A 13,431-nucleotide genomic window follows, 5' to 3' on the forward strand; every position below is an offset into this window, starting at 1 on the left:
GAGATGCGATTTTCAAGCCATTTGTTGCGTTGGAATCATATTTTCCTTCTCCTACTCTCGGGATGTTCCAAAAAGTTCTCTGATGAAGCCTATTTAGCGAACACCCCTCATCAACACTCTCTTACACAATTTGTCGCAAGTAAACATGCTACCCTGTTTCACCTCCCTAATAAGCAAGTCGAAACAGGGGGGGGCATATAGCTACTCATAGATTTCATCACTTTCCCTAGTAAGCATTAGGTGATTTTGTGATCTAACGTTTGTTTTGTAGGGTGTGGTTCCTAACTGTGTACTGCAGATACCGCTGGGGGCTTCGTCTGACAACTTATGGATATATCCTTTTTTCAAATGATGTTTACCTTTCTGTACTTTAGCTTGCATATGCACGTAGTACTCATATGACCGCTAAAGTGGGGGCTAAATGTAGCGTCGTAAATTGTACGCACTCGCTAGGGTGGTACAATTTAACACCTAGTTTAGCACCCGCCTTAGTGCATTTTGCATTCTGCATTGCATTTCTTCTTAAGCACTTAATTAATCAAATTAATTAGGTCTAAGGTCCCATTTCATCATTCTCTACATCACAAAGTTGGGCCCTTTCACTAAAGCACGCCCTTTGCATTTTATTCCTTCAATACATCACTTATTCAAAAACCCTAATTAAGTCCTATTCCGAACTTGGGGGCTTGGTTTCGGGGTCAAAACATCTCGAAATCACCTGTAACTTCGGGATTCTCTCTAAAATCATCATATCCGACAGCCCTGAAAATTTGGTGAAAAGTTGTCGGGACTGTGGCGCCTGGTGCACATGGTCCCGGACATTTTTCCTGAAATTTTGGGAGCACGATCCAACCATAAAATAAAGCTTAACCCCAAGAAATTGGCGGGATATTCAATCTCTAGGTCGGCCAAAATACAAATTTACGATCTAGGGTTTCATACATAAAAGCTCTCTTTCCTCATTTGAAGGGAGGGATTTTTGTTTTCCAGGAACTTGATATGCAGTGAAAGAGCAGATCTTTGAGGACTTCAACAACATTCAACATCATTCTATCAAGCATCTATCAAATTCATTCATCCACTTAGGGCTTGGAAGACATTGAAGAACAATAGGAGATTACCGACTGAAGATTGGCTTGTACTCCTCCCTTGAGGGTTGGGTATGATTTCGTATTGTTTTCATGTCTTTGCATAAGCTTTGATACATCATTTATTCATGCTTTAGATCACATTGCATCTTGATTTAGAGCATTTACATTATCATTTGCAAGCAATTAGGGTTTACTTTCTAGGTTGCTCTAGTTTGCTTTCTTGCATTTTGGACCTTGCACACACACTAGGTCTGCACACACAATACATTTTACAAAACAACTTGGCTATTCGTGGAGGTGGAAATCACTGAAGCGGGGGTTTGACTAAGGCAAAACCCTATATAGCCGCCCCTCCCCCTTTTCAGCTATTATTGCAGGTTTCGGGATTCGGACGACGCCGCGGGATACAGATCCGGACAGAGAAGGTCGAGACAGCACTCTGTGTGAATTTGTAGAGCAGAAGACTGGGACAGGGGCGCTGGGTGCCCTGGTCCTGCCAGGACAGGGACGCTAGGTGCCCTGGTCCCTGGGACAGAGGCGCTGGGCGCCCTGGTCCTCCGGACAGACAGTTTGTAGACAGTTTTCAAACAGTATTTCAGAGTGCAGAACAATGGTTTCCGGTGCAGTTTTCAGGACAGTGGCGCCCGCGCCCCCATCCTGAACATTTTCAGTCCAATTTTGACTTCGGGTACATATCTGCATTCTTATTTTATCCTTACATTTACAGCTGTTCATTGTTTAATCTCAATTCTGCAATCTTGTTATTGGTTCATCCTTGCATTTTGGGGTTAGGGTTTGAACTTGCAGTACCTAATATTACAATTTCAACAAGGGAATAGAAATCATAATAGATATCCCATGGCTCTCTCTTTCACCAAAAGAAGTAGCCAATTGTGAGATATCTCTAGGCTCTTTCGTATTCCGTAATGTGTGTCAAGAGGTAGGATTAGGGCATGTTAACCTAGTCTCGCTTTTTCCCCCACACAGGAAGTTCAATGCTATATGTGCACCAATGTTAGACACCATTAGAGGTGGAGCAAAGGAAAATTTTCAGTGAGGTGAAGCAGAAAACAAAGGTTTTGAAACCTTGAAGGAGAAGATAGCTACCCAACCGGTACTAGTGTTGCCTAGTTTTGAGAAAATTTTCATCGTAGAATGTGATGCAAGCAATATTGCAGTAGGTGTTGTCCTAAGCCAAGAAGAAAGACTAGTAGCTTTCCATAGTGAGAAGCTAAGTGATTCCAAGAGGAAGTACTCCTCTTATGATCTTGAGTTGTATGCTTTAGTGCAGCCATTGAGGAAGTGGAGACACTATCTCCTCCCTAAAGAATTTGTGGTCTATACAGACAACCAAGCCTGGAGTTTCCTAAACTCACAAGATAAACTCAATCATAAACACATGAAATGGGTGGAGTATATGCAGGCCTATACATTCACCATTAAGCACAAGAAAGGGCAGTTAAACTGGGTAGCTGATGCATAGAGTAGAAGACTTTTGACAATCCAAGAAATCCAATTGAGAAGCATAGGTGTGGATAGTTTTAGAGACTTGTAACCAGAGGATGAAGACTTCTCAAGCACCTACAAGGTGTGCAAGGAATACCAAAATCACTTCCATAGTGCGTATTTTGTTTTACCTTGCAAAATGAACTATTGTTCAAGGGTGGGCAATTTTGTGTGCCTAGAGGCTCAATGAGAGAAAATCTTTTTCAAGAAGAGAATAATGGTAGCCTTAGTGGACATTTTAGAGTCAATAAGACTCAAGATCTGGTTCAAAGATACTATTATTGGCCAAGGATGAATCAAGATGTGACGAAATATGTGGAGACTTGCATAGTTTGCCAAAAGGCCAAGGGTACTTCTACAAATGCAGGTTTATACCAACCTCTTCCCATACCAAATAGACCTTGGGAATGCATTAGCATGGAATTTGTAGTAGGTTTACCAAGGGAAAAGTAGGGATATGACAATATTTATGTCATTGTGGACAGATTTAGCAAAATGGCTCACTTTGTGCCTTGCAAGACTACTCATGATGCATGCCAAATTGCTTAATTGTTCTTCAAAGAGGTGGTGAGGATACATGGTTTACCCATGAGCATTGTTTTAGATAGGGACTCAAAGTTCATGAGTCATTTTTGGAAGTCATTATGGCAAAATATTGGCACCAATTATTTTTTGGATCAGCCTACCATCCTCAAACAAATGGGTAGACCAAAGTGGTGAATAGAATCTTGGGAAACTTGTTAAGGTGCCTTACTAAGGAATATGGTCAAACATGGGATCAAGTACTCCCACAAGGTGAATATGCATACAATGACACCATAAATAGGACTACTGAAAAGAGCCCTTTTGAAGTGGTCTATAGTGTGCACCCAAGAGGCATTTTGGAGTTGCGAGACCTAGGAAGTGCGGCAGCAAGAAGTGGATATGCAGAGGACTTTGCTCAATCAATGAAGGAAGTCCATGATTTACTTAGACAAGAATTGATGGAGAACACAAGCAACCTCAAGCAAAAATTTGATGAAAAGAGGAAGAACCTCCAATTTCAAGTAGGAGATCTTGTCATGGTGCACTTGAACAAAGCAAGGCTACAACAAGGAGTGCCAAACAAGTTACCATTAGGTCCCGGAGACAACTAAGAGGGGCGGGGGGGTGAATCTGTTGTCTAATAAATTCAACCAAAATTAACTTAACCAAAACTTAATGCTTAATACTGGTAAACCAAACTTTATGCTGGTAGACAGTTTTATCAGTTAATTGCAGTACCAGTAAAGATTAATGCATGAAACAGAAAGACAACAACATCCACAACACATAACACAAATATTTGTACATGGAAACCCTGTAAGGGGAAAAACCATGATGGGAAGCCTTACCCACAATCAAATGATACTACTGTAGATAGTATGTGTGTACAATATGGATTCTGCACATGCAGAAAGGCTAGCTTCCTAGAGCTCACTGCTCAATCACAAAATGAGAGTCACACTGTCTACAATTGGATGGTTAAATCCAATGATAATGTACTGCATAAAATAGCATCTTCATATGCTGGATTCAGTACTAGTTTAGTTATGATTGCCTTCATAAAAACCTTCCTTCAACCTTCAAATGATGTCTGCGTGTATAGCTCTGCTTATTTTCGCATGTACCTTACTATAATTCCTTTTTTCAATCGCATATCAATCTTACAAATGAGATCTTACATTTATACTATAACCTAAGACCAATTGAATAGGTCGGCTCACTAAAAGATATTGCAATAAAATCAATTACAAATAAATCAATATCTGATGCATGATGTTGGCTCAAATGCATTTACAATAATAATAAATCATCTCCATAACATGTCGTGCTGATCTGGAATAGATATGTCTGCCAATGCATATCCTGGACCTATTTGCCGGTAACAGCAAATATGCAAACCCGAATAAACAAATAACCAAATTCCCAAAACCAAGTGATCGAATAATATCTTCGACATAACCAAATAGTCTCCAAGTCATTCCAAGTGTCGGTGAACAATATAATCTATCGGTGAACCAAATATCGGTGACTGTGCATAAGTCTCTGACTTGTCGTTGAACATAACGAAAGATCTCCAAGTGTTGACAAGTGATGACATGTGTTGACATCAATGAAAAAACCATATCAATATATCCAAAATACCAACAATCTCCCCCTTTGGCATTGATGGCAACACAAGATGGAAAAACCATCAAAGTGCCAACACAGAAATGCCAAAAACCAACAATCTCCCAAAGAGATCATTAACTAGAAATGAAAATACAGATACAGAGAGTAATCAATCTCTCCCCAAAGTAACAATCTCTCCCCCTTTGTCATCAAATGCCAAAGCATTACAAAAACTAGTTCCAAATACAAAATACCAACTCATTCAATATACCAAGTACTCCCCCTGAGAAGTAGCTCTCCTCATCAAAGTCGAAAAAAGATTTCTCTGTTAATTTTTCCCATTGATGACAAACATCAACTATCTAAGTCTCTACCGGCGGGGGTAGGACTCCAAGTTGCTCTCTGAGATATTCAAAAGTCTCCTTAGGAAAAGGCTGTAAAAATATCTGCAATCTTCTCTTTAGTATTCACATAAACCAATTTCACTTCTTTTGCTTCAACATTCTCTTTTAGAAAATTGAATTTGATAGAAACATGTTTAGTCTTAGAGTGAAATACCAGGTTATTTGATATATCAATTACTACCATATTATCATAGTAAATAGTTATAGGTTCCTTGCATTTTACCTTTATGTCCTTCAACATTTGTTTGATCCATGATACCTGTGTACAGTTAGTTGCTACTGCAACATATTCTGATTCTATTGTTGATAGACTTGTACAGCTTTGTTTCTTGCTCAACCATGAAATTAGTCTGCTACCAAGAAAAAATGCTCCATCGATGGTGCTTTTTCTATCATCCACATCTCTTTCCCAATTAGCATCTCTGTATGCACATAAATCAAAATTTTCATCTCTAGGATACCATAAACCAAGATTTGTAGTGCCTTGTAGGTACCGAAAAATCCTTTTCACTATTGATTCATGATTTTCTTTAGGATTACTCTGAAATATTGAAACAATACATACTGCATTCATAATATCAGGTCTTGTTTGTGTCAAATACAGTAAACCTCCTATCATAGACTTGTATCTAGTCAGATTAACAGGTGTTGATTCATCCTTCAAAGATAATTTATTAGTTGTAGTCATAGGTGTGCTTACCGGTTTACAGTTTTCCTTGCCAAATTTCTTTAGTAATTCCTTCAAGTACTTAGATTGACATAGGAATATACCTTTATCAGTCTGTGAAATCTGCAATCCGAAAAAGAATTTTATCTCTCCAATTATACACATTTCAAATTCTTGCTGCATTTTGTTAGAAAAGCCTTTACACAATCCATCTTCTCCTCCAAAGATTATATCATCAACAAAAACTTCAATAGCCAAGATGTCATCATTAGTCACTTTGTAGTATAGATTGATGTTAGCATTACCTTTAGTGTATCCAAGCTTCAAAAGATATTTGTCCAATCTAGCATACCAAGCTCTAGGAGCTTGTTTCAATCCATATAAAGTTTTCCTTAACCTGCAAACCATGTCTTTGTTATCTGTCAAAGAAAATCCATCAGGTTGTTCAATATAAACTTCTTCTTCAATATCTCCATTCAGAAATGCACATTTAACATCCATTTGATATACTTTGTAGTTCTTGTGTGCTGCAAAAGCCAATAAAATTCTGACTGCCTCAATTCTAGCTACCGATGCAAAGGTTTCATTGTAATCAATTCCTTCTTTCTGTGAATATCCCTTACACACTAATCTTGCTTTGTTTCTGATTACTTTACCATCTTCATTAAGTTTATTTTTGAAAACCCATTTAGTTCCAATTACATTTTTGTCTTTAGGTCAGGGACCTAATGACCAAGTGTTATTCCTTTCAATTTGTTCCAATTTATCTTCCATAGCTTTAATCCAATATTTATCTTCACATGCCTCATTAATTGATGTAGGTTCAATTTTAGAAATAAGACATACCTCTTCATTTGCCAATCTTCCTATAGTCATAACTCCTTGAAATTTATTTCCAATTATCTAATCTTCAGAATGATTCAGTCTTACATACTGAGGTGTTTTTACTTGTTGTTGTTCTTCAGTAATTGTTGAATCTCCAGATGATACTGGTGTAACTGGATCACAATTCTATACTGGTGTATTCATATAAGGTTCATTTGTGATTATCTCTATTTTCGGTTCAAAGTCCGTGTACCTTGAATTTCCTATAAATTGTTCATCAATCTTCACATTTGCACTCTCAACAATTTTCTGCAATCTCTTGTGAAAACATCAATATGCATTGCTCTTAGATGAATAACCAAAAAATATTCCTTCATCACTTCTAGGATCAAATTTTCCAATATACTCATCTCTTCTAATATAGCATTTACTTCCAAATATTTTAAAATATTTAAGAGTAGGAGTATTCCCAAACCATAGTTCATGAGGGGTCTTACCGGTTTTAGCTCTGCTGTGAACTCCGTTGAATGTATAAACTGTTGTATTGATCGCTTCTCTCCAGTATATATGAGGTAGATTTGTTTCTGATATCATACTTCTGGCTGCATCCAAGATAGTTCTATTTTTCCTTTCCACAACTCCATTCTACTGGGGTGTCCGGGGTGCTGATAACTGTCTTCTGATCCCATTCACTTCACAGAATGTATTAAATTCCTTAGATGTGAATTCACCTCCTTGATCTAATCTCAAACATTTGATTTTCTTGCCGGTTTCATTTTCTACCATCATCTTGAATAGTTTGAATTTCCCAAATGCTTCAGATTAATCCCTGAGAAAAGTAACCCAACGCATTCTAGAATAGTCATCAATGATTAGCATAAAATACCTATCTCCTTGTATACTTCTAGTTCTTGCTGGACCACATAAATCAGTATGAATTCAATCAAGAACATTGTTAGATTTCTTTGGAATACTCTTTAAAGTTTCTCTAACTTGCTTTCCAAATTGACATTCCTTACATACCGAATTGTGAGGTTTAACAATCTTAGGTAAATCTCTTACTGCCTTAGTAGTACTGATTTTCACAATGCAATCAAAATTTACATGACAAAGTCTCTTATGCCATAACCATCTTTCATCAATATGTGCAATCAAACATGCTTTCTCATTGTTGTTCAAATGAAAGATATTACCTCTAGTCCGATTACTGGTTGCAATTTCCAAACCAGTTCTGTTTAAGATTTTGCATTTACCATTCTTGAATTGTAACTAAAATCCTTTCTCAACTAATTGACCAACACTCAAAAGATTATGCTTCAAACCTTCAACATAGTAAACATTATCAGTATTGTGCTTACCATCAAAAGATATAGTGCCTTTTCCTTTGATTAAACAAGCTTTATCATCTCCAAATCTTACTAGACCTCCATTGTATTCCTGAAAGGTTAAGAATATACTCTTATCACCAGTCATGTGATGTGAACATCCTAAATCAATAATCCATTTATCCTTATCTTCAACTTTAGTTGCCAGGGCCTACTCTACTAGTTAAACAGTAGGTGCCAGTTGATCTTCAGTTATAGCAACAAAAGTCCATCCATTGTCTGTCGGATCTTCATCAGAATCGTCAGTAACTCCTTCATCAGCATAATAACAAGATTTGTCTCTATTCTTCTTAAACTTGTATTTCTGATAGTCAGGGTTAGGCTTATATGTTCTCTTAGCTTCTTCTCTTAATCTTGCATGTCTATCAGGACATCTAGAAGCCATATGACCAATATTATTACAGTTAAAACATTTAAAGGGTGCTTTACCTTCATACTTACTTCCAGTTGGACTTTTAGGCATTTTCCTTGCAAATAGTGCTTCAAGTTCTTCAAGTTCTTCATTTTCTCTCCTTCTTTCTTCAAATTCTCTTGCATAGAAGGCTTTCCAATCAGATTTATCAAATGATGATGCCTTGAAAGCTAGATTTGTCTTAATAGTAAAAACAGGACCAAATTCCTCAAGTTCAAAAGCTGAAAGTTTTCCAACCAAAGTGTCTCTAGATACTGATTCATTTATAGCAATAACTTTCATTTTATATGCCACTGGAAAAGCTCTTAAAACTTTACAAACAATCTCATCTTCACTTAAGGTTCCTCCACAACATTGTATACCCAAAACAATTTCATTTACTCTTTTCATAAAAGTAGAAATTCTTTCTTCTTCTTCCATTTTCAGACTTTCATACCTGACCCAGAAGCATTCAAGTTTTGCAATTTTGACTGTGGAATCTCCTTCATTCAATGTTTCCAGTTTGTCCCAAATAGCTTTAGCAGTAGATCTGTCTGATAATCCCATGACTTGCTGATCTGATAATGCACTCAAAAGTGCTTCTCTTGCTTTGCAATCATTTTCCTCATCTTTAGCCAAGTTAGGTGGATTAGGTTGACCTTGAGTAGGAGCAGTATAGACATTCTTTGTAACATCCCATATGTCATTTCCAATGCAATTCAGATGTGTCTCCATCCTAATCTTCCATATGCCATAGTTAGTTCCATCAAGTTTCAAACTATCCTTCCTGAAATAGTTAGAAGACATTGGATCTCCTCAAGCTGTTAAACTTCTACAAAAAGAGGACTAGGCTCTGATACCAATTGTTAGGTCCCAGAGACAACTAAGAGGGGGGGGGGTGAATCAGTTGTCTAATAAATTCAACCAAAATTAACTTAACCAAAACTTTATGCTTAATATCGGCAAACCAAACTTTATGTCGGTAGATAGATTTATCAGTTAATTGTAGTACCAGTAAAGATTAATGCATGAAACAGAAAGACAACAACATCCACAACACATAACACAAATATTTGTATGTGGAAACCATGGAAGGGGAAAAACCACGGTGGGAAGACTTACCCACAATCAAATGATACTACTGCAGATAGTATGTGTGTACAATATAGATTCTGCACATGCAAAAAGGCCAATGGCCTAGAGCTCACTGCTCAATCACAAAATGAGAGTCACACTAACTACAATTGGATGGTTAAATCCAATGATAATGTATTGCATAAAATAGCATCTTCATATGCTAGATTCAGTACCGGTTTAGCTCCTATTACCTTCACAAAAACCTTCCTTCAACCTTCAAATGATGTCTGCATGTATAGCTCTGCTTATTTTTGCATATACCTTATTACAATTCCTTTTTCCAATCGCATATCAATCTTACAAATGAGATCTTATATTTATACCATAACCTAAGACCAATTGAATAGGTCGGCTCACTAAAAGATATTACAATAAAATCAATTACAAATAAATCAATATCTGATGCATGATGTTGGCTCAAATGTATTTACAATAATAATAAATCATCTCCATAACGTGTCATTCTGATCTGGAATAGATATGCCTGCCGGTGCATATCCTAGACCTATTTGTCGGTAACAGCAAACATACAAACCTGAATAAACAAATAACCAAATTGTCAAAACTAAGTGATCGAATAATTTCTTCGACATAACCAAATAGTCTCCAGGTCATTCCAAGTGTCAGTGAAAAATATAATCTGCAGGTGAACCAAATACCGGTGACTGTGCATAAGTCTCTGACTTGCCAATGAACATAAATAAAGATCTCCAAGTGTTGATAAGTGTTGACAAGTGATGATAGGTGTTGACATCAATGAAAAAAATATATCAACATATCCAAAATATCAACAATTACAAATGAGGAGGATAGGTCCATGTGCCATTCTAGCCAAGTATGGAGAATATGCCTACAAGGTGGATCTACCTAGTGACATAGGCTTGTGACTGATTTTCAACATAGAAGTCTTAGTTGCATACAAGGGAATAGTTCAAGGTTCAGATTTTTGTCACTCTAAGGTTTCAATTGATGTGAACAACCTTTAGTTACCAGCTAAACCAAATCCAAAGGTCGAGAAGGTGTTGAGTTCGAGGATCGCCAAGAAGACAAGGCATCAAGTCTATTGGGAGGACCTAATCAAATGGTAGGGAATGGATGATACTGAAGCTACATGGGTGATGGAGACAGAGTTTTAGAAGCTTGGAATTGATTAGAATCTGATTCCCAAAGAGGTGACATAATCTTCTTTTGCTTGGGAAAATGGTGCAGGAGCACCTAGGACTTAGGCAAATTGGATTTCACAATTTTTGCTTGTGCTAACCCTAGCCAAGTCATTAGTGAATAAGGACTCCAGGAGGGTCCAAGAGTTAGTATTTTGTGTCAATGTAGGCCTAGGTTGAGTTCATTTTCCTTAGGTTTGCATTTTTGTGTAAATAGTGAGTTTGAGTAGCCAATTGACCTTTTTGATGGTCAAAAGTGTCAAAAATTGGTATAGGCATTTGGGAGGGCTAAATAGGTCTTAGAAAAGTTTTAAAATTCATTTGTGATGACTTGGAATAGGTCTTGTAGGCTGGAAAGCCCAAAAGTGCAAAAGTTGCAAAGTTGCAAAAACTTGTCATGACAACTTTTGTCCTGAATTGGTTAGCGTTAGAGTTAGGGATTGTTTAATGCCCTAGGAGGACTCCACAAATAGGAAACCTATATATACCCTCTCTTTCATGTTTACACAGGTTGGAGAAGTATGGGATGTCAGTTCAACAACTGAAACTACTCATTTTAAGTATTGTTGGCAGCATTTTGACTTGATTTTATTGATTTTGCAATTGAATATGGATTGAATCCATTGATCCAGAAATGGATTGAGTTACTCCTGTGTGTTATTGATTTGTTTGTTCATTTTAGAGTCTTGTAAATACTATTCATTGGTGTTTTCTTTTCCAAGTTTGCAAACAACTAGCTTTGGCTTGTAAATAGCAATTTTCTTGTAAATATGGTTGCCCCATGAGTTCCACACGTGCTACCATCATGGCTTGTTGGAACATGATGGGAAACCCTCTGTATAGTGTACATATGCAGGTTCAAGTGCTGGAAAGGATTTTAAGTATGACTGACATCTTATAATAGGCGAGTCTAGGAGAAACCCAACTAGTGGAAATAAGGTGAAATTGAAGTGCTAAGTGCAGGGGTGTGTGCCAAATCACCATTTCAGAGTTTGGAGGGGTTCATGGAGTTAGTTCAGACTTGTCCATGCAGGGATAAGCTTTGAAAAATCCATTTGATACCAAAACCCCAGTTTGTTCATTCACTGCCGGTTAAAGGCCTTGTAAACCCTTCAAAACCTTCATTTTGGGGTTCATACATTGTACGGTGAAACCAAGGGCCAAAACCTCAAAAATCCTTTAGGGAAAGGTGTATCTTTGAAGAAAATGCAAACTTATTTGGGGGTCCTTTGAATCATTTTCATCCAAGCCCTAGAAAACCAAACTTGGAGGCCTAATTAGGCCTAATTCTTTGTAGCCCTTTTCTAGGCAAGATTTTGAAATCGGCAAGAAACCTATTGATTGAAAGACACTAATGGACCTCAAATGCATAACAAAAATGTTAGTAGACACCTCCACACCTCTACAACATCTTACAATGATAGGAGGTCATTTTGACAACTTGAAGCCAAGAAGCCACAATTGATCAATTGAGAAGCACTATGAATTGGTAGGGTTCCTAGCCAAAACACTTGAAGCAAACGCCTTAGAAAGAATAAGAATCAAGCCCTAGAAGAGATTGAGAAGGACTTGAAGGTCTAGAGAGAAACTAAGCCTGGCAAGTTGGTGCAATTTAGCAACACCAACTAGGTGAAGTGTTGAGCAAACTAGGTAAACCCCATCATATATACTTATGTAACTTTTATTATTATGAATTAGGATATGATGTAGCAGAAGAGACCATGTACTTGTACCATGTACTCTTATGTAATAGGACTTGATGATGTAGAGACTATGACTTGTAATGGATTAAGATGATATATTATTATATGGTTCACATTGTAGAAATGTTGTTTATGTTAGGAATGAGATCCTATGTTGAATTAGGGGATTGAATAATTAGATTATGTTTATTTTTGTTGTATAATATGGGTCTTGAGCTGGTTTAGCAACATGAGATCCTAATTGAAAACAATATTAATACTTGATGTTATAATCTTGCATATGTATATGGATATTCTTAAGGAATAGTCTAGTTCCATTTGTAAGAGAAGGATATACATAGATCCATGATGGGAAAAATGAATAATGAAAGATATGGGAATTAGGAACATTTGATTGGTGCTTTAAAATGAACTTAGAAAGTTAATGGGGTTATTAAGTTATGCATTTGATAGCTCATAATCTCAAGATAGGAAGAACATACTTGGGTAGAACATAAATAAAATGGATGTTAATGATTTCATGATATGGATGTATTATTGTGATGTTGCTAGTAAGTAGTGACATTAAGATACCCCAGGGAGAAAGTGAATGGATGAATCAAAGATTAGATGTAAGCATTGAGATGATGATTGTTATGATTCTATTTCCACTTACGTTATGTGTTGTTATGGGTATGGTTATGTTCATGATGTTATATGCATTCATGTGATGTTAATCTATGATTTGGAGTAATGATAGTTATTATGTTGCATTAGTTAATGTCTTAAAAAAAATATCTCTATTTGTTGGTTAGTTTAGTTAATTTTTCTAGGGTATTTTGGCAGGCATTACACATCATCTATAGGTAAACCATGAAATGAAATAGACCTAGAGATAATATATCATTAGAAATATGCACAACATCACCACTATTCATCTAGTATGGGGATGCAATTTATAAAAATCACGAGCCAAATTGATATATTTTCTAACAAAGAACCATATTAATGTAATATATTAAAGATGAGTAAGAACATAAACAATCATTT

Source organism: Cryptomeria japonica, chromosome 7 (genome assembly GCF_030272615.1).
Source record: "Cryptomeria japonica chromosome 7, Sugi_1.0, whole genome shotgun sequence".
NCBI classification, from domain to species: Eukaryota; Viridiplantae; Streptophyta; class Pinopsida; order Cupressales; family Cupressaceae; genus Cryptomeria; species Cryptomeria japonica.